This window comes from Amia ocellicauda, unplaced genomic scaffold (assembly GCF_036373705.1).
Source record: "Amia ocellicauda isolate fAmiCal2 unplaced genomic scaffold, fAmiCal2.hap1 HAP1_SCAFFOLD_121, whole genome shotgun sequence".
NCBI classification, from domain to species: Eukaryota; Metazoa; Chordata; class Actinopteri; order Amiiformes; family Amiidae; genus Amia; species Amia ocellicauda.
The window spans coordinates 39,625-64,628 of NW_027102686.1; the positions used below are offsets into that span (position 1 = coordinate 39,625).

Genomic DNA, 25,004 nt, shown 5'->3' on the forward strand with positions numbered 1-25,004 from the left:
TTTAATGTACTTGTGTTATAATATGTAACCTGTATATGTGCTAGTATAGGATTGTCAATTTGATTGGAATACATTCTGCTTAAATAATGAACTATTAGTTTGTTTTCTTTGATTTCTCGGGGTCATGAATGGTGAAGTCCACTGTTGAATTCTGTTACATAACTTTGAGATAAATGCTTATCGTCTTATTTTGTCTTGAAGGGGATAACGTCCTAGTCGACCTCAGTCCCATTCAAGAAAGGGGGTATGTAGCGTTATGTTGGGTGTATTTGGATAAGAGTATTTGGGCTCTGAGCTGAAGCACGGATCTAAAGAAGACCTCTCCCCCCCAAAGTTATCAGATTTCCTTAGCTCATCAGCTTGGAACTGGTTTGCATCAAAGTGACAGTTTTGGGGAGGATGGCACCGAGAAGAGGCCAAATAGTTTGTTATTCTGCTATGAGATGTCTGGAGAAAGGGGCCTGTAGGTGATAAAAACTCTTTGAAGTGGATGAGAGCCGAAATCCCGACATAGAGCTACGAACCCAGGCCAACCGGCATTTCCAAAAGATGGCATGGATTGACATCAGTCATAAATCAAGCCCCCCTCCAATAGGACACTGGGGGCTGAAACCGAAATCCAATCTCAAGAACTCAGGAACCAATCACCTATTGATCTGACAGACTATAAAGGACAAACACGGCCTTTCTTTCTCTCTCTCTCTCACCTGAACCAGTAACTCGCTGCCACAGCTCAACCTGTAGCTCTGTTGCCCGAACCGGAACCAGAAACCAACCAAGTCTTTGCCGGCAACAGAAGAGTTAAACTGGGAGAAGGAGATTGAGCCGTACAAAGAATTCTTTTAAAGGACTTTATTAAATAAAGAACTTTACAGACTGCGCTGCCCGCCTGTGCCCACCTGATCAGTGGAGTTTTACAGCTGGACAAATGACTAAGTCGACTGAATACGAAAGTGTCAGTCATTTAAATAGCTATTTGAGTTTTAAGAAACTTGACCCTTGGAACAAACAGGGCCCTGCTTTCCTCAAAGACTTTGTCTTCAAGTAACTACGGTGGAACCCTGCTTACAAAGAAGATTTTGTGCACAACCTTGGAGCCTTCAAACCAGTGGAAAATCTGTTTGGAAACGACTCTACTTTCGCGAAACCCCAACTTCCAGGTGCATCGACTGAGTGGAAGTTCTTGGACAAAGCCGAACCGGACTGCCTTTGTTCCAAACCACACGGACCTCGTGCCGTGTGCTGTTATCTGAGCCCGAAGGCAGAGAGGCCTCTCTGCGACGAAGTTCAGATAAGTTTAACAGTTTGGAGTTCATGATTCATGACATTTGAGAAATCAATTAGAAATGTTAATCTGTGATTCATAACTCTAGAATGTGTAATATCATTTAGTTTTCTTAAATATAAATGTGTGTTGCATTAAACTGTTTTGTTGATAATTTTAGAAATAAAATCTGTCAACGCCGAGAAATATCTTCTCATTCCTGTTTAACTGTTTAGTCTGAAATTGACACAAGTTAATAGACACCAGATTATAGGTGGCCCTGCCTATCCTTAATCATTGAATAATAATCAGTTAAGGGAAATTGTGGTAACAAGTAATGATAGGATCTTTCTCTCCACCTAAACGTTAATGAGACTGATATATATATAACGAGAAGTTACCTGACATAAATACTAACCTGCGTAGTTATTTAATGTCTGACTAATAATACTAACAAGAGACTCACCTTCATCTTACTAACTGGTATTGTAGTCAATGTGTTTATAACCTCTTTTGTTTAACGATTTGTGTTATCATATGCGATCCCATGGTCTTTGATTTGGTCACGGAAGTGATTTGTCTTTGATTTGTTGATATAGAGTTTTTAGTTTAGAATTAGTTTTTCCCTTTTGTATAATTAGTGTAGTGCTACATTTAGTCTTTGTTTTGAATAAATTTGACAATTTATATCTTTGGAATTGGTGTCTGCGTCCAATTATTACAGAAATTGAGTTCTACAAGATTCCAGGATTCGTGATAAGGTGATACTATAAATTCACTTCTTTAATTGAAATTTATAAGTGTACCTTACGCTACAGGTGGAACGGGAGCTTCGTGCCCTGGATGTGCATCCCACAAATCTCCATCAACTGCAAGATGCTATCCTATCAATATGGGCCAACATTTCTAAAGAATGCTTTCAGCACCTTGTTGAATCAATGCCACGTAGAATTAAGGCAGTTCTGAAGGCGAAAGGGGGTCAAACACAGTATTAGTATGGTGTTCCTAATAATCCTTTAGGTGAGTGTATATGGAAAAGGAACAATATGTGTACATCTCTGCATATGGTGCCCTAACAGATGTGCAAGTTACATGACAGACAGACACTCACACACACTTTCAAAGACAGACAGACAGACAGACACTCACACACACTTTCACACACTCACTTTCACAGACAGACAGACACAGACACAGACACACTCACTTTCACACAGAGACAGGCACATTTTCACACAGAGACAGACACACAAACACACACAAACAGACACAGACACACATACTTTGACAGACAGGCAGACAGACACATGCATATTATGGGTCTTTGTTGGGTAGTGAAATGGGTAGCATCAGTCGCAGTGTGGGTAATGTCAGGGAGCCAATCATAGTCCCCGTTATTTGCATATCGTGGCGCAAAGCATTCTGGGAAAAGCAACTAAACACGTTTAGTCATGTATTTGTCCATAGTTTACACATGAGATGAAAGAGACAGTATGACGTATTGAGCACCTGGGATTCCTCATGTGTATGTGAGGGGCAGAGGAACCGGATCCCAAGTGTGTGTCCCAGGTGCTATAGGTTTCAAAGCATGCAGGGGAATAGGCACCCCACCCTGACACGTATAGAAGACTGGATAGGGAGATATAAATAGCAATGGGGAGACTCTTGTACTTGGTGTGGCTCTATCCATATAGTGGGGCCAGCAGCCACTTAGCAGGTGCAGCAATAGAAGCTCAGCCTGGGGAGACTGGATTTAGCATTTCCTCTCCATTTTGATAAGTATCCATAATCATTTCTGCAAAATACTTCTATGATACCTATGTATGTTTTTTACTTGTACTATATTATACTATCAAGTATCAGTGTACACATACAATGTGACCTGTTACATTAATACAGAGGCCACGGAAGGCCAGATCACTAATAGCCACTGTCCCCTGATATTACACTTTTTTACAATCACTTTGGCACTCATTTCAGAACCTTGATGTCATTTTTCAAAACTCTAGACACTAAACTCACACCCGATGATCAAAATGCACATTTTTCAAAACTCTAACACTTTTTTACAATTGCTTGGATACAATACACATCAACCTCAGATCATTTGTTCATTGAACTAAAATGACACAACTTAACATCAAAGTATTACCATTTCAAAATGCAATTCACACATTACATCTGAGATCACTGTCTATTCATTTCATTACAAAGATCTAACTATCAATTGATACAGCTGCTCAAAATGATAAGTGACTGTTGCATTACTCTTAATGCATAGTTTTATGGAAACTGACAAACAGTATTCCATGTTTCGATCATGAAAGTTTCAGGATAATGAGATCCATTGACACCAATAACCGAGGAGCATGGTTTCTTAGGGTTACCATAGACTTGACTGTGTCTTCTTGTTTGTGAAGGAACACGACTGTGTTTTCCTGTCTGGGTTCCCGCAGGCTTAAGTGTGTTTGTAAACTGCAGCGTAGGTTTGACCTACTATTAGAAAAAAAAAAAAAAAGGAGCGCTAATTAATTGTTCAATATCTGATACGCCGGTGATAATATAAAATAACGTGTTTATAGTTTATAGAAGTTTATAGTGTTTATGGTAAATGAAGAAAAGTCATTAAGTTATATACAAGTTCTATAAATGCAAACATTGAAAAGCATGTTTGTTGTTATTCCTATATAGGATTTAGTATTATTTGTGTTTTCTTGTTTTTTGCTATGTTTTCTCCCCTGTCGTTTATTGTTATTTTGCGGGCTTGCACGCCTTGGTTGTTGTGTACAAAACGATACATAGAAAATGGGAAAACGTGTTACTGTGTGGGAACAGCTCTAGTAAGACGGGCGACCCGCCACTTAAAGGTACACATGTAAGGTACATGTATGATAACTATGGAGTGAAGCGGTGCGTTTGACTGGACAATAGGTGACAGAAAATTAAGGTTTCCAGAAGATGGGACTTTTGATTCAGATAGACTTGAGCACCTAAAAACGGTTTTGCAAAATAGGAATACAAAGCATTAAGAAATGAGAAACCAAAGCTAGCTATCTTAAAACATTTGTTAGAGAAAAGAAAGAAAAGACAACAGGCATAATTCAATCTGAATGCCCCGAAGACAAATTAAAAATATATATATATATGTTTTTCAGTATAAATGACAGTCCTCAAGATACTGAAGGAAAATTACTAGATAAGTAATAAATAAGGGTAGTTTGAGACACTGCAGGTCAATATAACATGCCAACCAAAACCATGGTATCTGAATTTACTATGGATATAAATTAATATGTGTCTCTTTGTATGTTTGTACGTTTTCAGTTTGCGCAAGGTAAATGTCCATATTTTGACTTTTTCATGTACTGTATAGTCCAGAATATGACTAAGAGAGTCATAAGTCACAAATAGTTACAAAATGATAGCTAAAAAACGCCAGTTAAATATGTTGTAATAACAGACCTACAAGAAAGTCAGCATTTAACTGTACACAGAATGCTATTGCAAACAGAAATAATAATACAAAATTAAGTTATTTAAATAGGTCTTACGAATACAGAAGTTAAAAGTAACATGTTAGAAATGGAATTAGAGCCAAATTTAGAAATAGGAATCCGAGGCAACCACAAACATTCGGTGAAGGTTTCTTACATATTGATAAATAGATAACCAGATACTCCAGGAAATTAACGATGTGCTCATTTGGAAGCTATGAGTTCCACAATGAAGAGTTTTTAAATCCCTAGTAATAGATCCCTAAATACAATGTGTAGGTAAGAAATTAACTATTGATCAGTTCAATCTGGATTCGGGAACAGTTCTTCTGAACCTGTACTGGTGTAGATTGGACTTCAATAGGAGGAAGTGACACAATAAAGACATGAGCCGCGCAGGAGGACAGTCTTAGTGCCCACTCAGGTTCTTAGTTGGGGAAATCATTGACTGGACACATTTTTTGAAAATGTGCTTTCCTGAAGTACCTGGACATCATTATTGAGATCAATGAAAAGGCTTATTTTCCAAAGATTAAATACATTCATTAACTACAATAATGTAGTGAAATGTATATAAATAGTAATAATACAAATCGATCAAATATAACTTGCATTTTCTTGTAAGAAATTAGGAATAGGAGAAAGAACAGCTGTTGGGATGCAGTGCGATGTTATCCAAAATTGAAAGCGGTTGAGAAAGGAGAGTTTGTTCTGTGTGAGACAAATGTACTGCCACGAGAGACTCTGATGGTGATTGACTGGAATATGAGGGAAAATAATGAAGTTACTACAGGTATAACTAAAGGTGTAACATAACTAATTTAATGAAACATAGTCATTGCAAGTTATAAAACTGTTTGGAAATAGTCCTTTCACAAACAGAAATACCCTATCAATTAGGAAGAGGGGGGCAGGGGGCAAGGGCCGTATGTGCTCCTCTGCTCCCCCTGTTCGCCTGAGCAGACAAGCAGCCTGAGATGAGAGAGAGAGAGAGAGAGAGAGAGAGAGAGAGAAGTCAGAGACAAGGCAGAGACTGTAAGTACGTGTAAGGGTTCATAACTTATTACAAACAGAGCAAGAGTGTAATGAATGGTAATTTACACTGCTTGTATTAATAATGATAATAATATTGATGTTGATACAGACGAATACGTCACATACTAGATGACAACCGCATAAAACTAATAATAATGAAAATAGGAATAATAGGAGTATGGAAATAATTTCAAATTATGGTTTATTGGTAAAAAATGAATTGAGAAACAAAGATTAATAACTGCCATCATTTACCCAACTACTATTAACTATGGTGTTGAAGGAGCTGCTGTAATAGTTATTGTAATGTTCTCAGGTATTTAAGTTAGATAAAAGGACAAAGATAAGCACATTGTTTTGAAACTTTGACAACTCCACACAAAAAGAGTATCTACACTAGGAAGTAAAGCTGATTCAATAAACACAGGAGATATGATGCTGCTGACGACAGCTGAGTGCTGTACTGAAATAATTTGATAAATGAGATAAATTGGAATCAAGATTATTATTATTTTGAATTGTCCCTTTACTAGAAACCTTATAGATTGTGCGAATGTCAACTAATGTGATAGAGATGCCTTTTATAAGGACGATCTCTGATGTTGTGTGAACCACACATTGTGTCTTCAGACTGATTTATTCCACATGGCAGATATGCATATTATGAATCGTGTCCTGAAGGAACCGATGTCTGACCCATATGGAGAAGATGCTGGTGTTCTTGTTGAGACACAGTAGGCCAAGGGCGCGGCTTTAAAGACAGCCTCACAGCAACTTGAACAGACCAATGCTGAGGTCCACTACGCTGAAGTGATGCTTGACTCAGTGGAGAAATAAGTTAAAATACTATAATTAAAGGTTTTCCAGATTATAGGAATCTACAATATATTGTGAAACTGCTCAGATGACGTCCGCAGTAGCACATATTCTTCTATTGATAGTTTAATTTATAATGTACTATTAGTGGAGATGTCACATTATTCAAATGAATAGAATGACAGCCATGAAGTCAGAATCAGTCCATTGCCCTTCACTTAAGATTTGTACAATGTATAATGTTTATAAATCAAAACGCAACAAATATATGTACAATACAGTTTACAAACTGAATTTGTAAAAAAGAATGTTTTGCTGACTTTTGTATTCTCTTTGAAGCAACAAAATGTATGTGTTATGTATGTCGTAACTAGGGTTTGACTTTTATGACCTGGGGCTGGATGAAATTTAATTTGAGATGCACTGTAAAAGCTCCAGGAAATTGCAACTGGCCACTGCACCTTCCATAAGAGAGCTCAAACATTTGCTAATGCATTGGTTGCCTCACAGGCACTCTTTCCCTGGTTTGCCCATGTGGCGCATGGTGTTGGCCACACGGGCAAAGGGGGGATGTGTGCATCAGTCTTTTAAATTGGTTTGCCCCAGGTTTTATAGTAACAGCTTAGCAATATTGTAGAACTTGCCACATTTGTCAAGCTCATAATCCTGCAATATGCAAATAGATTGTGTTCAAGAGCTTAAATGTTGTGGATATGAATATATACTTGTAATAATATATAGGTGTTCTAAATGGGTTGAAGCCTATCCCGTAGGAAGGCTGAAGTAGTAAAAGTAGCAAAAATACAGTTAAGGGATGTTATATGTAGATTTCGCATTCCAGGGAAATTTCCAGTGATAGGAACACTCACTTCACTGGGACAATAGTGCAGGAACTATGCAAAGCCCTGCGAGGTAAACAACATTTTCACTGCCCCATCAGGCTCAGTCAGCTGGAGCAGTGGAGAAACAAAATGGGATATTAAAGAATAAGCTGTCTAATATATGCAAACAAACAGGACTCAAACGTCCAGATCCCCTTCCTATAGTCCTAATGACAATGAAATCGTCAGCAAATTGAGAAAAACAGGTCTTTCTCCGTGTGAGATTATTATGGGATGACTTATGAGACTCTCCATCACTCCTCCATTGTCTGTAAGGGAAATGGACATCCACTTGATGGATGATGCTATGTTGTCTTTTTGTATGGGACTAACACGTGCTTTCGAAGCTGTCCATTCACAGATGAAAGCCGCCCAGACTGAACCATCCCAGCAGGTTTACCACCCCTTCCAGCAAGATGACTGTGTATATCAAAGCACACAAGAGAAAGTCCTTCCAACAGCCCAGGTGGACAGGGCCCTACCAGGTGCTCCTGACCACCCACACAGCTGTGAAGTGCCTAGGAACGACGACATGGATCCACTCCTCACACTGCAAACTTGCCAATCGAGGCGATCAGCACAACCCTGGTGGAGAACAGAGGGATAAAGGAATTGTTCTTCCACATCAGATTTGACATTACTGTATGTATGCAGGCCCTTGTAATTGCTTTTCCAATACTGCCAACTGGTTATTGATGATTGATTTCACATTGTGGTACGAGTATCGAGTGAAATGCGTGCTATCCACCTCAACAACACAGCGATAACATGGAGCCGGCAGGTGATCCAGGTCACAATAGAGGTCAAGCAGTGGGAGGAGGAAGACGTGGTGGTCAAAGGTGTAGCGTAAGGTACACTTATAAAATTCAATTAAAGAAGTGAATTTATAGTATCACCTTATCACGAATCCTGGAATCTTGTAGAACTCATTTTCTGTAATAATTGGATGCAGACACCAATTCCAAAGATATAAATTGTCAAATTTATTCAAAAACAAAGACTAAATGTAGCACTACACTAATTATACAAAAGGGAAAAACTAATTAAAATTCAACTCTAGATCAACAAATCAAAGACAAATCACTTCCGTGACCAAATCAAAGACCATGGGATCGCATATGATAACACACAAATCATTAAACAAAAAAGGTTATAAACACATTGACTACAATACCGGTTAGTAAGACGAAGGTGAGTCTCTCATTAGTATTGTTAGTCAGACATTCAATAACTACGCAGGTTAGTATTTATGTCAGGTAACTTCTCGTTATATATATATCAGTCTCATTAACGTTTAGGTGGAGAGAAAGATCCTATCATTACTTGTTACCACAATTTCCCTTAACTGATTATTATTCAATGATTAAGGATAGGCAGGGCCACCTATAATCTGGTGTCTATTAACTTGTGTCAATTTCAGACTAAACAGTTAAACAGGAATGAGAAGATATTTCTCGGCGTTGACAGATTTTATTTCTAAAATTATCAACAAAACAGTTGAATGCAACACACATTTATATTTAAGAAAACTAAATGATATTACACATTCTAGAGTTATGAATCACAGATTAACATTTCTAATTGATTTCTCAAATGTCATGAATAATGAACTCCAAACTGTTAAACTTATGTGAACTTCGTCGCAGAGAGGCCTCTCTGGCTTCGGGCTCAGATAACAGCACACGGCACGAGGTCCGTGTGGTTTGGAACAAAGGCAGTCCGGTTCGGCTTTGTCCAAGAACTTCCACTCAGTCGATGCACCTGGAAGTTGGGGTTTCGCGAATGTAGAGTCTTTTCCAAACAGATTTTCCACTGGTTTGAAGGCTCCAAGGTTGTGCACAAAATCTTCTTTGTAAGCAGGGTTCCACCGTAGTTACTTGAAGACAAAGTCTTTGAGGAAAGCAGGGCCCTGTTCGTTCCAAGGGTCAAGTTTCTTAAGACTCAAATAGCTATTTAAGTGACTGACACTTTCGTATTCAGTCGACTTAGTCAATTGTCCAGCTGTAAAACTCCACTGATCAGGTGGGTCTGTGAAGTTATTTATTTAATAAAGTCCTTTAAAATAATTCTTCGCTCAATCTCCTTCTCCCAGTTTAACTCTTCTGTTGCCGGCAAAGACTTGGTTGGTTTCTGATTCCGGTTCTGGCAACAGAGCTACAGGTTGAGCTGTGGCAGCGAGATTCTGGTTCAGGTGAGAGAGAGAGAGAGAGAAAGACTGTCCGCTGTTCCTTATAGTCTGTCAGATCAGTAGGTGATTGGTCCCTGAGTTCTTGAGATTGGATTTCGGTTTCAGCCCCCAGTGTCCTATTGGAGGGAGGCTTTATTTATGACTGATGTCAATCCATGCCATCTTTTGGAAATGCCGGTTGGCCTGGGTTCGTAGCTCTATGTCGGGATTTCGGCTCTCATCCACTTCAAAGAGTTTTTATCACCTACAGGCCCCTTTCTCCAGACATCTCATAGCAGAATTCCAAACTATTTGGCCTCTTCTCGGTGCCATCCTCCCCAAAACTGTCACTTTGATGCAAACCAGTTCCAAGCTGATGAGCTAAGGAAATCTGATAACTTTGGGGGGGGAGAGGTCTTCTTTAGATCAGTGCTTCAGCTCAGAGCCCAAATGCTCTTATCAAAATACACCCAAAATAACGCTACATATGTATGTATGTATGTATATATGTGTAGAAGGAAAATTAGAAATTATTTTCTTACACCTGTTTTTCTCTCTTGTATACTTAAGAAAGATACGGTCAAGCTAGAAGGTCAGCCCAGAAGATAGTTTGATTTCTGTTTGTTATTTACGATGAGAACCTTGGAGACATTGTCAAACGGTATGACCTACGTGCCTGTTCCCTAAAACCATGTGTTGACCTATGAACTCTGTTCTATAATGATATATGTTCTGCTTAGTTAGCCTTTAAGATAACATTGTAATGACTTTCTAGCATGTATGGATGTATGTATGTATGTATATATATATATATATATATATATATATGTATGTATGTATGTCCAATTGCTTTGACAATACAAATGAATTGAATTGAGAGGAAGAGAGAGAGAGAGAGAGAGACAGACAGACAGACAGACAGACAGCTCAGCGATGACATCACGAGCCTCTCTCAGCTGACTGCTATGACATCACAGAGCACGTACATTCCGTTGCTTGTCGTCTGTCAACCACTCAGTCACTGCTAGCCAGACTGTCCCTAAGACAAAGTGTACAATACTTCAATTATATCTCCTCCAGACAGATAAAGAATATTAAGAGCTACGATGAAGTTACCCAGGAGACGTAAAAAGCTTGCATCACCTGGTATTTCCTGGAGGTCACCCATCCAAGTACTGACCAGGCCCTGGCCCGTTTAGCTTCCGAGATCTGACGAGACGGGGTGCGTCCAGGACGGTGTAGCCGCAAGCCGAGAGGCCTGGCTGCATGATGTCTCTTAAAGGCTGGCGGGTATTGACGGAACTTCTAGCAAAAAAAAAAAAAAAAAAAAAAAAAAGAAAAACGGAGGCAAAAATATCAGTGCAGCAAATGGTGTTGAAAGTTGCCGGGTACGTGTACAATACTTCAATTATATCTCCTCCAGACAGAAAGAGAGTATTAAGAGCTACGATAAAGTTACCCAGGAGAAGTAAAAAGCTTGCAGCACCTGGTATTTCCAGGAGGTCACCCATCCAAGTACTGACCAGGCCCTGCCCCGTTTAGCTTCCGAGATCTGACAAGATCGGGCGCATTCAGGACGGTGTGGCCACAAGCCGAGACGCCTGGCTGCATGATGTCTCTTAAAGGTTGGTGGGTATTGACGGAACTTCCAGCAAAAAAAAAAAAGAAAAAAGAAAAATGGTGGGAAACATATCAGTGCAGCAAAGTGTGTTGAAAGTTGCCGGGTACGTGTACAATTCTTTAATTATATCTCCTCCAGACTGAAAGAGAGTATTAAGAGCTACGATGAAGTTACCCAGGGGACGTAAAAAGCTTGCAGCACCTGGTATTTCCAGGAGGTCACCCATTCAAGTACTGTCTAGGCCCTGCCCCATTTAGCTTCCGAGATCTGATGAGATCGGGCGCGTTCAGGACGGTGTGGCCGCAAGCCAAGAGGCCTGGCTGCATGATGTCTCTTAAAGGCTGGCGGGTATTGACGGAACTTCCAGCAAAAAAAAAAATAGAAAAATGGAGGGAAAAATATCAGTGCAGGAAAGGGTGTTGAAAGTAGCCGGGTACATGTACAATTCTTCAATTATATCTCCTCCAGACTGAAAGAGAGTATTAAGAGCTACAATGAAGTTACCCAGGAGACGAAAAAAGCTTGCAGCACCTGGTATTTCCAGGAGGTCACCCATCCAAGTACTGAACAGGCCCTGCCCCGTTTAGCTTCCGGGATCTGATGAGATCGGTCGCGCTCAGGACGGTGTGGTCGCAAGCAAGAGGCCTGGCTGCATGATGTCTCTTAAAGGCTGGAGGGTATTGACGGAACTTCCAGCAAAATAAAAAAGAAAAAAGAAAAATGGAGGGAAAAATATCACTGCAGCAAAGAGTGGTGAAAGTAGCCGGGTACGTGTACAATACTTCAATTATATCTCCTCCAGACAGAAAGAGAGTATTTAGAGCTACGATGAAGTTACCCAAGTGACGATAAAAGCTTGCAGCACCTGGTATTTCCAGGAGGTCACCCGTCCAAGTACTGACCAGGCCCTGCCCCGTTCAGCATCCGAGATCTGACAAGATCGGGCGCGTTCAGGACGGTGTGGCCGCAAGCCGAGAGGCCTGGCTGCATGATGTCTCTTAAAGGCTGGCGGGTATTGACGGAACTTCCAGCAAATAAAAAAAAAAAAAGAAAAAAAGAAAAACGGAGGGAAAAAAATCAGTGCCGCAAAGGGTGTTGAAAGTAGCCAGGTACGTGTACAATTCTTCAATTAAATCTCCTCCAGACAGAAAGAGAGTATTAAAAGCTACGACGAAGTTCCCCAGGTGACGAAAAAAGCTTGCAGCGCCTGGAATTTCCAGAAGGTCTCACATTCAAGTAATGACCAGGCCCTGCCCAGTTTAGCTTCCGAGAGCTGACGAGATGGGGCGCGTTCAGGACGGTGTGGCCGCAAGCCAAGACGCCTGGCTGCATGATGTCTCTTAAAGGTTGGCGTGTATTGACGGAACTTCCAGCAGAAAAAATAAATAATAATAAAAATAAAAAAATTGATGGAAAAATATCAGTGCAGCAAAGGGTGTTGACAGTCGCTGGGTACGTGTACAATACTTCAATTATATCTCCTCCAGACAGAAAGAGAGTATTAAGAGCTACGATAAAGTTACCCAGGAGACGTAAAAGCTTGCAGCACCAGGTATTTCCAGGAGGTCTCACATTCAAGTACTGACCAGGTCTTGCCCCGTTTAGCTTCCGAGATCTGATGAGATCGGGCGCGTTCAGGACGGTGTGGCCGCAAACCTAGAGGCCTGGCTGCATGATGTCTCTAAAAGGCTGGCGGGTAATGACGGAACATCCAAGAGAAAAAAATAAAAAAAAAAATAGAAAAATGGAGGGAAAAATATCAGTGCAGCAAAGGCTGTTGAAAGTAGCCGGGTACGTGTACAATTCTTCAATAATATCTCCTCCAGACTGAAAGAGAGTATTAAGAGCTACGATGAAGTTACCCAGGAGACGTAAAAAGCTTGCAGCACCTGGTATTTCCAGGAGGTCACCCAACCAAGTTCTGACCAGACCCTGCCCCGTTTAGCTTCCGAGATATGATGAGATCAGGCGTGTTCAGGACAGTGTGGCCGCAAGCCAAGAGACCTGGCTGCATGATGTCTCTTAAAGGCTGGCTAGTATTGACGGAACTTCCAGCAAAAAATAAAAAAAAAAAAATAGAAAAAGGGAGGGAAAAATATCAGTGCAGCAAAGGGTGTTGAAAGTAGCCGGGTACATGTACAATTCTTCAATTATATCTCCTCCAGACAGATAGAGAGTATTAAGAGCTACGATAAAGTTACCCAGGAGACGTAAAAACTTGCAGCACTAGGTATTTCCAGGCGGTCTCACATTCATGTACTAACCAGGTCCTGCCCCGTTTAGCTTCCGAGATCTGACGAGATCGGGCGCGTTCAGCATGGTGTGGCCGCAAGCCGAGATGCCTGGCTGCATGATGTCTCTTAAAGGCTGGCGGGTATTGACGGAACTGCCAGCAAAAAAAAAAAAGAAAAATAGAGGGAAATATACCAGTGCAGCAAAGGGTGTTGAAAGTAGCCGGGTACGTGTACAATTCTTCAATTATATCTCCTGGAGACAGAAAGAGAGTATTAAGAGCTACGATGCTGTTACCCAGGAGACGTAAAAAGCTTGCAGCACCTGGTATTTCCAGGAGGTCACACATCCATGTACTGACCAGGCCCTGCCCCGTTTAGCTTCCGAAATCTGATATGATCGGGCGCGTTCAGGACAGTGTGACTACAAGCCAAGAGACCTGGCTGCATGATGTCTCTTAAAGGCTGGCGGATATTGACGGAACTTCCTGCAAAAAAATAAAATAAAAAGAAAAATGGAGGGAAAAATATCAGTGCAGCAAAGGGTGTTGAAAGTAGCCTAGTACGTGTACAATTCTTCAATTATATCTCCTGGAGACAGAAAGAGAGTATTAAGAGCTACGATGAAGTTACCCAGGAGACGAAAAAGGCTTGCAGCACCTGGTATTTCTAGGAGGTCTCCCATCCAAGTACTGACCAGTCCCTGCCCCGTTTAGCTTCCGAGATCTGACGAGATCGGGCGCATTCAGGACGGTGTGGCCACAAGCCGAAAGGCCTGGCTGCATGATGTCTCTTAAAGGTTGGCGGGTATTGACGGAACTTCCAGCAAAAAGAAAAAAAAAAAAAAATAGAAAAATGGAGGGAAAAATATCAGTGCAGGAAAGGGTGTTGAAAGTAGCCGGGTACGTGTACAATTCTTCAATTATATCTCCTGCAGACAGAAAGAGAGTATTAAGAGCTACGATGAAGTTACCCAGGAGACGTAAACAGCTTGCAGCACCTGGTATTTCTAGCAGGACTCCCATCCAAGTACTGACCAGGCCCTGCCCCGTTTAGCTTCCGAGAGCTGACGAGATCGGGCGCATTCAGGACGGTGTGGCCACAAGCCGAGATGCCTGGCTGCATGATGTCTCTTAAAGGCTGTCGGGTATTGACGGAACTGCCAGCAAAAAAAAAAAAGAAAAATAGAGGGAAAAATACAAGTGCAGCAAAGGGTGTTGAAAGTAGCCGGGTACGTGTACAATTCTTCAATTTTATCTTCTCCAGACAGAAAGAGAATATTTAGAGCTACGATGAAGTTCCCCAGGAGACGTAAACAGCTTGCAGCACCTGGTATTTCTAGCAGGACTCCCATCCAAGTACTGACCAGGCCCTGCCCCGTTTAGCTTCCGAGAGCTGACGAGATCGGGCGCGTTCAGGATGGTGTGGCCGCAAGCCGAGATGCCTGGCTGCATGATGTCTCTTTAAGGCTGGCGGGTATTGACGGAACTTCCAGCAAAAAAAAAAAAGAAAAAAAGAAAAAAGAAAAATGGATGGAAAAATATCAGTGCAGCAAAGGGTGTTGACAGTAGCTGGATACGTGTACAATTCTTCAATTATATCTCCTGGAGACAGAAAGAGAGTATTAAGAGCTATGATGAAGTTACCCAGGAGACGTAAAAAGCTTGCAGCACCTGGTATTTCCAGGAGGTCTCACTTTCATGTACTGACCAGGCCCTGCCCCGTTTAGCTTCCGAGATCTGACGAGATCGGGCGCGTTCAGGATGGTGTGGCCGCAAGCCGAGATGCCTGGCTGCATGATGTCTCTTTAAGGCTGGCGGGTATTGACGGAACTGCCAGCAAAAAAAAAAAAGAAAAATAGAGGGAAATATACCAGTGCAGCAAAGGGTGTTGAAAGTAGCCGGGTACGTGTACAATTCTTCAATTATATCTCCTGGAGACAGAAAGAGAGTATTAAGAGCTACGATGAAGTTACCCAGGAGACGTAAAAAGCTTGCAGCACCTGGTATTTCTAGGAGGTCTCCCATCCAAGTACTGACCAGGCCCTGCCCCGTTTAGCTTCCGAGATCTGACGAGATCGGGCGCATTCAGGACGGTATGGCCACAAGCCGAAAGGCCTGGCTGCATAATGTCTCTTAAAGGTTGGCGGGTATTGACGGAACTTCCAGCAAAAAAAAAAAAAAAAAAAAATAGAAAAATGGAGGGAAAAATATCAGTGCAGGAAAGGGTGTTGAAAGTAGCCGGGTACGTGTACAATTCTTCAATTATATCTCCTGCAGACTGAAAGAGAGTATTAAGAGCTACGATAAAGTTACCCAGGAGACGTAAAAGCTTGCAGCACCTGGTATTTCCAGGAGGTCTCACATTCAAGTACTGACCAGGTCCTGCCCCGTTTAGCTTCCGAGATCTGACGATATCATGCGCATTCAGGACGGTGTGGCCGAAAGCCGAGAGGCCCGGCTGCATGATGTCTCTTTAAGGCTGGCGGGTATTGACGGAACTTCCAGCAAAAAAAAAAAGAAAAAAGAAAAATGGAGGGAAAAATATCAGTGCAGCAAAGGGTTTTGAAAGTAGCCGGGTACGTGTACAATTCTTCAATAATATCTCCTACAGACTGAAAGAGAGTATTAAGAGCTATGATGAAGTTACCCAGGAGACGTAAAAGGCTTGCAGCACCTGGTATTTCCAGGAGGTCACCCATCCAAGTACTGACCAGGCCCTGCCCCGTTAGCTTCCGAGATCTGATGAGATCGGGCGCGTTCAGGATGGTGTGGCCGCAAGCCGAGATGCCTGGCTGCATGATGTCTCTTTAAGGCTGGCGGGTATTGACGGAACTTCCAGCAAAAAAAAAAAAGAAAAAAAGAAAAAAGAAAAATATATGGAAAAATATCAGTGCAGCAAAGGGTGTTGACAGTAGCTGGATACGTGTACAATTCTTCAATTATATCTCCTGGAGACAGAAAGAGAGTATTAAGAGCTACGATGAAGTTACCCAGGAGACGTAAAAAGCTTGCAGCACCTGGTATTTCCAGGAGGTCTCACTTTCATGTACTGACCAGGCCCTGCCCCGTTTAGCTTCCGAGATCTGACGAGATCGGGCGCGTTCAGGATGGTGTGGCCGCAAGCCGAGATGCCTGGCTGCATGATGTCTCTTAAAGGCTGGCGGGTATTGACGGAACTTCTAGCAGAAAAAAAAAAAAAAAAAAATGGAAAATGGAGGGAAAAATATCAGTGCAGCAAAGGCTGTTGAAAGTAGCCGGGTACGTGTACAATACTTCAATTATATCTCCTCCAGACAGATAGAGAGTATTAAGAAATACGATGAAGTTTCCCAGGAGACGTAAAAAGCTTGCAGCACCAGGTATTTCCAGGAGGTCTCCCATCCAAGTACTGACGAGGCCCTGCCCCGTTTAGCTTCCGAGATCTGACGAGATCGGGCGTGTTCAGGACGGTGTGGCCACAAGCCAAGAGGCCGGGCTGCATGATGTCTCTTAAAGGCTGGCGGGTATTGACAGAACTTCCAGCAAAAAATAAAAAATAAATAAATAGAAAAATGGAGGGAAAAATATCAGTGCAGGAAAGGGTGTTGAAAGTAGCCGGGTACGTGTACAATTCTTCAATTATATCTCCTGGAGACAGAAAGAGAGTATTAAGAGCTACGATGAAGTTACCCAGGAGACGTAAAAGGCTTGCAGCACCTGGTATTTCTAGGAGGTCTCCCATCCAAGTAGTGACCAGGCCCTGCCCCGTTTAGCATCCGAGATCTGACGAGATCGGGCGCATTCAGGACGGTGTGGCCGCAAGCCAAGAGGCCTGGCTGCATGATGTCTCTTAAAGGTTGGCGGGTATTGACGGAACTTCCAGCAAAAAAAAAAAAAAATAAGAAAAATGGATGGAAAAATATCAGTGCAGCAAAGGGTGTTTACAGTAGCTGGGTACGTGTACAATACTTCAATTATATCTCCTCCAGACAGATAGAGAGTATTAAGAGCTACGATAAAGTTACCCAGGAGACGTAAAAGCTTGCAGCACCAGGTATTTCCAGGAGGTGTCACATTCATGTACTGACCAGGTCCTGCCCCGTTTACCTTCCAAGATCTGACGAGATCGGGCGAGTTCAGGATGGTGTGGCCGCAAGCCGAGATGCCTGGCTGCATGATGTCTCTTAAAGGTTGGCGGGTATTGACGGAACTTCCAGCAAAAAAAAAATATAAAAAAAGAAAAAAGAAAAATGGATGGAAAAATATCAGTGCAGCAAAGGGTGTTGACAGTAGCTGGATACGTGTACAATACTTCAATTATATCTCCTCCAGACAGAGAGAGAGTATTAAGTGCTACGATAAAGTTACCCAGGAGACGTAAAAGCTTGCAGCACTAGGTATTTCCAGGAGGTCTCACATTCATGTACTGACCAGGTCCTGCCCCGTTTAGCTTCCGAGATCTGACGAGATCGGGCGCGTTCAGGACGGTGTGGCCGCAAGCCAAGAGGCCTGGCTGCATGATGTCTCTTAAAAGGCTGGCGGGTATTGACGGAACTTCCAGCAAAAAAAAAAAAAAAAAAAATGGAAAATGGAGGGAAAAATATCAGTGCAGCAAAGGCTGTTGAAAGTAGCCGGGTACGTGTACAATACTTCAATTATATCTCCTCCAGACAGATAGAGAGTATTAAGAGCTACGATGAAGTTTCCCAGGAGACGTAAAAAGCTTGCAGCACCAGGTATTTCCAGGAGGTCTCCCATCCAAGTACTGACGAGGCCTTGCCTCGTTTAGCTTCCGAAATCTGACGAGATCGGGCGTGTTCAGGACGGTGTGGCCGCAAGCCAAGAGGCCGGGCTGCATGATGTCTCTTAAAGGTTTGGCGGGTATTGACGGAACTTCCAGCAAAAAATAAAAAATAAATAAATAGAAAAATGGAGGGAAAAATATCAGTGCAGGACAGGGTGTTGAAAGTAGCCGGGTACATGTACAATTCTTCAATTATATCTCCTCCAGACTGAATGAGAGTATTAAGAGCTACGCTGAAGTTACCCAGGAGATGTAAAAAGCTTTCAGCACCTGGTATTTCCAGGAGGTCACCCATCTAATTACTGACCAGGCCCTGCCCAGTTTTTCTTCCGAGATCTGACGAGATCTTGCGTCTTCAGGACGGTGTGGTCTCAAGCCAAGAGGCCTGGCTGCATGATGTCTCTTAAAGGCTGGAGGGTATTGATGGAACTTCCAGCAAAAAACAAAAGAAAAAAGAAAAATGGAGGGAAAAATATCAGTGCAGCAAAGCGTGTTGAAGGTAGCCGGGTACGTGTACAATTCTTCAATTATATCTCCTCCAGACAGATAGAGAGTATTATGAGCTACGATAAAGTTACCCAGGAGACGTAAAAGCTTGCAGCACCAGGTATTTCCAGGAGGTCTCACATTCAAGTACTGACCAGGTCCTGCCCCGTTTAGCTTCCGAGATCTGACGAGATCGGGCGCGTTCAGGACGGTGTGGCCGCAAGCCGAGATGTCTGGCTGCATGATGTCTCTTAAAGGCTGGCGGGTATTGACGGAATTTCCTGCAAAAAAAAAAAAAAAAAAAATAGAAAAATGGAGGGAAAAATATCAGTGCAGGAAAGGGTGTTGAAAGTAGCCGGGTACGTGTACAATTCTTCAATTATATCTCCTGGAGACAGAAAGAGAGTATTAAGAGCTACGATGAAGTTACCCAGGAGACGTAAAAGGCTTGCAGCACCTGGTATTTCTAGGAGGTCTCCCATCCAAGTACTGACCAGGCCCTGCCCCGTTTAGCTTCCGAGATCTGACGAGATTGGGCGCATTCAGGACGGTGTGGCCGCAAGCCAAGAGGCCTGGCTGCATGATGTCTCTTAATGGTTGGCGGGTATTGACGGAACTTCCAGCAAAAAAAAAAGAAAAAAAAGAAAAATGGATGGAAAAATATCAGTGCAGCAAAGGGTGTTGACAGTAGCTGGGTACGTGTACAATTCTTCAATTATATCTCCTCCAGACAGAAAGAGAGAATTAAGAGCTACGATAAAGTTACCCAGGAGACGTAAAAGCTTGCAGCACCAGGTATTTCCAGGAGGTCTCCCATCCAAGTACTGACCAGGTCCTGCCCCGTTTAGCTTCCGAGATCTTACAAGATCGGGCACGTTCAGGACGGTGTGGCCGCAAGCCAAGAGGCCTGGCTGCATGATGTCTCTTAAAGGTTGGCGGGTATTGACGGAACTTCCAGCAAAAAAAAAAAAAAAGAAAAATGGATGGAAAAATATCAGTGCAGCAAAGGGTGTTGACAGTAGCTGGATACGTGTACAATACTTCAATTATATCTCCTCCAGACAGATAGAGAGTATTAAGAGCTACGATAAAGTTACCCAGGAGACGTAAAAGCTTGCAGCACTAGGTATTTCCAGGAGGTCTCACTTTCATGTACTGACCAGGTCCTGCCCCGTTTAGCTTCCGAGATCTGACGAGATCGGGCGCGTTCAGGATGGTGTGGCCGCAAGCCGAAATGCCTGGCTGCATGATGTCTCTTAAAGGCTGGCGGGTATTGACGGAACTGCCAGCAAAAAAAAAAATAGAAAAATAGAGGGAAATATACCAGTGCAGCAAAGGGTGTTGAAAGTAGACGGGTACGTGTACAATTCTTCAATTATATCTCCTGGAGACAGAAAGAGAGTATTAAGAGCTACGATGAAGTTACCCAGGAGACGAAAAAAGCTTGCAGCACCTGGTATTTCTAGGAGGTCTCCCATCCAAGTACTGACCAGGCCCTGCCCCGTTTAGCTTCCGAGATCTGACGAGATCCGGCGCGTTCAGGATGGTGTGGCCGCAAGCCAAGATGCCTGGCTGCATGATGTCTCTTAAAGGCTGGCGGGTATTGACGGAACTGCCAGCAAAAAAAAAAAGAAAAATAGAGGGAAATATACCAGTGCAGCAAAGGGTGTTGAAAGTAGCCGGGTACGTGTACAATTCTTCAATTATATCTCCTGGAGACAGAAAGAGAGTATTAAGAGCTACGATGAAGTTACCCAGGAGACGTAAAAAGCTTGCAGCACCTGGTATTTCCAGGAGGTCTCACATTCAAGTACTGACCAGGCCCTGCCCCGTTTAGCTTCCGAGATCTGACGAGATCGGGCGCGTTCAGGATGGTGTGGCCGCAAGCCGAGATGTCTGTCTGCATGATGTCTCTTAAAGGCTGGCGGGAATTGACGGAATTTCCAGCAAAAAAAAAAAAAAAAAAAAATAGAAAAATGGAGGGAAAAATATCAGTGCAGGAAAGGGTGTTGAAAGTAGCCGGGTACGTGTACAATTCTTCAATTATGTCTTCTCCAGACAGAAAGAGAGTATTAAGAGCTACGATGAAGTTCCCCAGGAGACGTAAAAAGCTGGCAGCACCTGGTATTTCCAGGAGGTCACCCATCCAAGTACTGACCAGGACCTGCCCCGTTTTGCTTTCGAGATCTGACGAGATCGGGCGCGTTCAGGCCGGTGTGGCCTCAAGCCAAGAGGCCTGGCTGCATGATGTCTCTTAAAGGCTGGAGGGTATTGACGGAACTTCCAGCAAAATAAAAAAGAAAAAAGAAAAATGGAGGGAAAAATATCAGTGCAGCAAAGGGTGTTGAAAGTAGCCGGGTACGTGTAGAATTCTTCAATAATATCTCCTCCAGACTGAAAGAGAGTACTAAGAGCTACGATGAAGTTACCCAGGAGACGAAAAAGCTTGCTGAACCTGGTATTTCCAGGAGGTCACCCATCCAAGTACTGACCAGGCCCTGCCCCGTTTAGCTTCCGAGATCTGACGAGATCGGGCGCGTTCAGGACGGTGTGGCTGCAAGCCGAAAAGCCTGGCTGCATGATGTCTCTTAAAGGCTGGTGGGTATTGACGGAACTTCCAGCAAAAAAAAAAAAAATAGAAAAAAAAATGGAGGGAAAAATATCAGTGCAGCAAAGGGTGTTGAAAGTAGCCGGGTATGTGTACAATTCTTCAATTATATCTCCTCCAGACAGAAAGAGAGTATTTAGAGCTACGATAAAGTTACCCAGGAGACGAAATAACTTGCAGCACCTGATATCTCCAGGAGGTCACCCATCCAAGTACTGACGAACCCTTGCCCCGTTTAGCTTCCGAGATCTGATGAGATTGGGCGCGTTCAGGACGGTGTGGCCGCAAGCCAAGAGGCCTGGCTGCATGATGTCTCTTAAAGGCTGACGGGTATTGACGGAACTTCCAGCAAAAAAAAAATGGATAAAGAAAAATGGAGGGAAAAATATCAGTGCAGCAATGGGTGTTGAAAGTAGCCGGGTACGTGTACAATACTTCAATTATATCTCCTCCAGACAGAAAGAGAGTATTAAGAGCTACGATGAACTCACCTAAAGGATTATTAGGAACACCATACTAATACTGTGTTTGACCCCCTTTCGCCTTCAGAACTGCTTTAATTCTACGTGGCATTGATTCAACAAGGTGCTGAAAGCATTCTTTAGAAATGTTGGCCCATATTGATAGGATAGCATCTTGCAGTTGATGGAGATTTGTGTGATGCACATCCAGGGCACGAAGCTCCCGTTCCACCACATCCCAAAGATGCTCTATTGGGTTGAGATCTGGTGACTGTGGGGGCCAGTTTAGTACAGTGAACTCATTGTCATGTTCAAGAAACCAATTTGAAATGATTCGACCTTTGTGACATGGTGCATTATCCTGCTGGAAGTAGCCATCAGAGGATGGGTACATGGTGGTCAAAAAGGGATGGACATGGTCAGAAACAATGCTCAGGTAGGCCGTAGCATTTAAACGATGCCCAATTGGCACTAAGGGGCCTAAAGTGTGCCAAGAAGACATCCCCCACACCATTACACCACCACCACCAGCCTGTCTCACCTCTTTTTCCTATTTGTAGTGGAGATGAGTGGTACCCGGTGGGGTCTTCTGCTGTTGTAGCCCATCCGCCTCAAGGTTGTACGTGTTGTAGCTTCACAAATGCTTTGCTGCATACCTCGTTTGTAACGAGTGGTTATTTCAGTCAAAGTTGCTCTTCTATCAGCTTGAATCAGTCACCCCATTCTCCTCTGACCTCTAGCATCAACAAGGCATTTTCGCCCACAGGACTGCCGCATACTGGATGTTTTTCCCTTTTCACACCATTCTTTGTAAACCCTAGAAATGGTTGTGCGTGAAAATCCCAGTAACTGAGCAGATTGTGAAATACTCAGACCGGCCCGTCTGGCACCAACAACCATGCCACGCTCAAAATTGCTTAAATCACCTTTCATTCCCATTCAGACATTCAGTTTGGAGTTCAGGAGATTGTCTTGACCAGGACCACACCCCTAAATGCATTGAAGCAACTGCCATTTGATTGGTTGATTAGATAATTGCATTAATGAGAAATTGAACAGGTGTTCCTAATAATCCTTTAGGTGAGTGTATATGTATGTATGTGTATGTATGTCCAATTGCTTTGACAATACAAATGAAATGAATTGAGAGAGAGAGAGAGAGAGAGAGAGAGAGAGAGAGAGGAATATGAGCTCCTAAAAAACATTTGTTTTTATACATAAGCGGATTTAATTTGTGATTTACAAATGAATATATAGCACTATAAACATACACAGAAGACATGGAATAGAAATTCAGAAGAAAAAGTATTCAAAAAATAATAATTTTAAGAGAAACACAAAAAGAAGAAAGCAGAGAGACAGTTCAGGAAGAAAAGTCAGAAAAGAAAAGCTGAAGACAAGAATTGGAGGTAAGAGACAAATAATTAAACAAAAAAATATGTATTAATAAAATAAATAAGCATTCTCAGTAGTTGACTCAGCCAATGAAAATGCAGAGCTCCGATTTGAATAGAGTGACAGTAGGAGAGAGCCCAACTGCCACTGAGACTGATAGAAATCTATCGAACAGCAGTCTGACTGCAGAGCTGCCTTTTGAAATCCGATACCCTGAAGACATTCGCTCTGCACAGGCTAAGAAGGACTACAAACAAGCTGTGATGAGAGCATCTCCTGAGACCCTCATCCTAGACTACACCGGTAAAGGAGAAAACAGGGTCAAGAACAATCTACTGTTCTACAGCGCCTTTCACAAAACCCTGTGCTAGACATACCCCAATAACAACAAGAGGGGCATTAGCAGAGGCAGGCAGATCTCAGTGCTGGTAGAGAAAGACACAGACAGTGTGATGCTCACTTTTAATGTATACCACAACGGGACCATCATGGTGCAGGGCAGCGAGAGCAGCCTGGACCAATTAGCTCTCGGCTTCCACACCTCAAAGCAGCAGACTGAGGTAGAGAAACAAGAGCCAGAGCCGGCCACCCTGCAGTCTGCCCCCAGCCACACGGAGCCAGACAGTGCCCCATCTCCCACAGACTGCCCCCCTGTCTCCCCAAAACTCTCCAGCAACATTAAAACACTAAAGGAATGCCTATCAGTGCTGGAGCTGGAGTTTGCGGAGTTCAGGGAGCAGACCTTGAGCACCCTGGCCCAGACCTCCTTGTGTGATCAGCTCCGGGATGAGATGCACAGACTAAAGATGCAGCACAAGGCTGAGATCCATGAGCTGAGAGCAGCAGTGAGAGACCTGGAGGAGCAGAGTCAAACCCTGAGGACGGAGCTGCGCAGAGCGAGGGAGGAGCTGACCAGGACACCCCAGCACAGCCAGCTAAGGAGCCTGCAGAGCCAGCTGGAGGAGCTAAGAGAGGAGCTACACATCACTGGAGCACAGAGACTGCACTGCACTGACCCCACAACACCTCCAACCCCTGACGCACCCACTGATCCACCCACACTCCCCACCACTCCTGACACACCCACTATCACCAGACCTGCCACTAATACACAACCCCCTGAAACGCCACTCCCCCAAAACACACCCGCTGCCCCCACCACTCCCGACGCAAACCCGGAGTGGCAGGTCAACGCAGAGGTGGTCATTCTGAGCGAATCCAATGGGAAGTTCCTGGTTGAGAGGCGCCTCTTCCCTGGGCGAAAAGTGAAAAAGCTTTGGTGCTCCACAGCACATAGAGCCCTGGAGCTGCTCTCCAAGAGGAGGCTTTGCCAAGTCAAACACATCCTCATCCACACCGGCACTAACGACCTGAGTGCCCGCAGGGGCGATGTGGCCTCAGCCCTGAGACAGGTAGCAACGAAAGCCACAGAGGAATTCCCAACTGCCAAAATTTCCATCTCCACACTGCTGCCCCGCACAGACGTGCCCCTGCACATCATCCAGGCCATCAACGCAGAAGTGTCCCGAAGATGTGCCCTCCTCCCCAACGTCCACCTGGCACACCACTGAGACATCCAGCCACATCACCTGTATGACCACGTCCACCTCAACAAGACGGGTGTGAGGATCATCTCAAAGGTCCTCAAGGACACAACCCTGGGCCGAAACCCCACACACCCCCACCTCGAGACCAGGAGCAAACCCCCCAGCCCCCGGCCACATCCCCAGCCACCGGCTCCACCCCAGCCCCAGCCCCTG

The 25,004-nt window shown here is 43.4% G+C and overlaps 8 non-coding genes and 24 pseudogenes across 8 annotated transcripts; all 32 read right to left on the reverse strand.

Annotated features, from left to right (window-relative positions):
- Window positions 1-10,788: 10,788 nt before the first annotated feature.
- On the reverse strand, window positions 10,789-10,907 carry LOC136721684 (uncharacterized; annotated as a pseudogene).
- A 224-nt stretch (window positions 10,908-11,131) lies between these two features.
- On the reverse strand, window positions 11,132-11,250 carry LOC136721686 (5S ribosomal RNA). Its single transcript, XR_010806137.1, has one exon. It is a non-coding gene; the product is annotated as a 5S ribosomal RNA (ribosomal RNA).
- Window positions 11,251-11,467: 217 nt separating this feature from the next.
- On the reverse strand, window positions 11,468-11,586 carry LOC136721698 (5S ribosomal RNA). Its single transcript, XR_010806138.1, has one exon. It is a non-coding gene; the product is annotated as a 5S ribosomal RNA (ribosomal RNA).
- A 211-nt stretch (window positions 11,587-11,797) lies between these two features.
- Window positions 11,798-11,916, reverse strand: LOC136721683 (uncharacterized; annotated as a pseudogene).
- Window positions 11,917-12,131: 215 nt separating this feature from the next.
- On the reverse strand, window positions 12,132-12,250 carry LOC136721681 (uncharacterized; annotated as a pseudogene).
- Window positions 12,251-12,473: 223 nt separating this feature from the next.
- LOC136721700 (uncharacterized) lies at window positions 12,474-12,592 on the reverse strand (annotated as a pseudogene).
- A 223-nt stretch (window positions 12,593-12,815) lies between these two features.
- LOC136721682 (uncharacterized) lies at window positions 12,816-12,934 on the reverse strand (annotated as a pseudogene).
- Window positions 12,935-13,155: 221 nt separating this feature from the next.
- LOC136721697 (uncharacterized) lies at window positions 13,156-13,274 on the reverse strand (annotated as a pseudogene).
- A 219-nt stretch (window positions 13,275-13,493) lies between these two features.
- On the reverse strand, window positions 13,494-13,612 carry LOC136721696 (uncharacterized; annotated as a pseudogene).
- Window positions 13,613-13,822: 210 nt separating this feature from the next.
- LOC136721695 (uncharacterized) lies at window positions 13,823-13,941 on the reverse strand (annotated as a pseudogene).
- Window positions 13,942-14,157: 216 nt separating this feature from the next.
- On the reverse strand, window positions 14,158-14,276 carry LOC136721670 (uncharacterized; annotated as a pseudogene).
- Window positions 14,277-14,497: 221 nt separating this feature from the next.
- LOC136721677 (uncharacterized) lies at window positions 14,498-14,616 on the reverse strand (annotated as a pseudogene).
- Window positions 14,617-14,826: 210 nt separating this feature from the next.
- LOC136721676 (uncharacterized) lies at window positions 14,827-14,945 on the reverse strand (annotated as a pseudogene).
- Window positions 14,946-15,170: 225 nt separating this feature from the next.
- Window positions 15,171-15,289, reverse strand: LOC136721678 (uncharacterized; annotated as a pseudogene).
- Window positions 15,290-15,499: 210 nt separating this feature from the next.
- Window positions 15,500-15,618, reverse strand: LOC136721662 (5S ribosomal RNA). Its single transcript, XR_010806130.1, has one exon. It is a non-coding gene; the product is annotated as a 5S ribosomal RNA (ribosomal RNA).
- A 220-nt stretch (window positions 15,619-15,838) lies between these two features.
- Window positions 15,839-15,957, reverse strand: LOC136721703 (uncharacterized; annotated as a pseudogene).
- A 216-nt stretch (window positions 15,958-16,173) lies between these two features.
- Window positions 16,174-16,291, reverse strand: LOC136721674 (5S ribosomal RNA). The gene has a single exon (XR_010806136.1). It is a non-coding gene; the product is annotated as a 5S ribosomal RNA (ribosomal RNA).
- Window positions 16,292-16,516: 225 nt separating this feature from the next.
- LOC136721679 (uncharacterized) lies at window positions 16,517-16,635 on the reverse strand (annotated as a pseudogene).
- A 220-nt stretch (window positions 16,636-16,855) lies between these two features.
- LOC136721668 (uncharacterized) lies at window positions 16,856-16,974 on the reverse strand (annotated as a pseudogene).
- A 221-nt stretch (window positions 16,975-17,195) lies between these two features.
- On the reverse strand, window positions 17,196-17,314 carry LOC136721672 (uncharacterized; annotated as a pseudogene).
- Window positions 17,315-17,529: 215 nt separating this feature from the next.
- On the reverse strand, window positions 17,530-17,648 carry LOC136721693 (uncharacterized; annotated as a pseudogene).
- A 224-nt stretch (window positions 17,649-17,872) lies between these two features.
- LOC136721688 (uncharacterized) lies at window positions 17,873-17,991 on the reverse strand (annotated as a pseudogene).
- Window positions 17,992-18,211: 220 nt separating this feature from the next.
- Window positions 18,212-18,330, reverse strand: LOC136721689 (uncharacterized; annotated as a pseudogene).
- Window positions 18,331-18,886: 556 nt separating this feature from the next.
- On the reverse strand, window positions 18,887-19,005 carry LOC136721673 (uncharacterized; annotated as a pseudogene).
- Window positions 19,006-19,225: 220 nt separating this feature from the next.
- LOC136721663 (5S ribosomal RNA) lies at window positions 19,226-19,344 on the reverse strand. The gene has a single exon (XR_010806131.1). It is a non-coding gene; the product is annotated as a 5S ribosomal RNA (ribosomal RNA).
- A 216-nt stretch (window positions 19,345-19,560) lies between these two features.
- LOC136721675 (uncharacterized) lies at window positions 19,561-19,679 on the reverse strand (annotated as a pseudogene).
- Window positions 19,680-19,891: 212 nt separating this feature from the next.
- Window positions 19,892-20,010, reverse strand: LOC136721694 (uncharacterized; annotated as a pseudogene).
- A 211-nt stretch (window positions 20,011-20,221) lies between these two features.
- Window positions 20,222-20,340, reverse strand: LOC136721665 (5S ribosomal RNA). The gene has a single exon (XR_010806133.1). It is a non-coding gene; the product is annotated as a 5S ribosomal RNA (ribosomal RNA).
- Window positions 20,341-20,549: 209 nt separating this feature from the next.
- On the reverse strand, window positions 20,550-20,668 carry LOC136721666 (5S ribosomal RNA). The gene has a single exon (XR_010806134.1). It is a non-coding gene; the product is annotated as a 5S ribosomal RNA (ribosomal RNA).
- A 221-nt stretch (window positions 20,669-20,889) lies between these two features.
- Window positions 20,890-21,008, reverse strand: LOC136721692 (uncharacterized; annotated as a pseudogene).
- Window positions 21,009-21,223: 215 nt separating this feature from the next.
- On the reverse strand, window positions 21,224-21,342 carry LOC136721667 (5S ribosomal RNA). Its single transcript, XR_010806135.1, has one exon. It is a non-coding gene; the product is annotated as a 5S ribosomal RNA (ribosomal RNA).
- A 217-nt stretch (window positions 21,343-21,559) lies between these two features.
- LOC136721699 (uncharacterized) lies at window positions 21,560-21,678 on the reverse strand (annotated as a pseudogene).
- Between the last annotated feature and the right edge of the window lie 3,326 nt (window positions 21,679-25,004).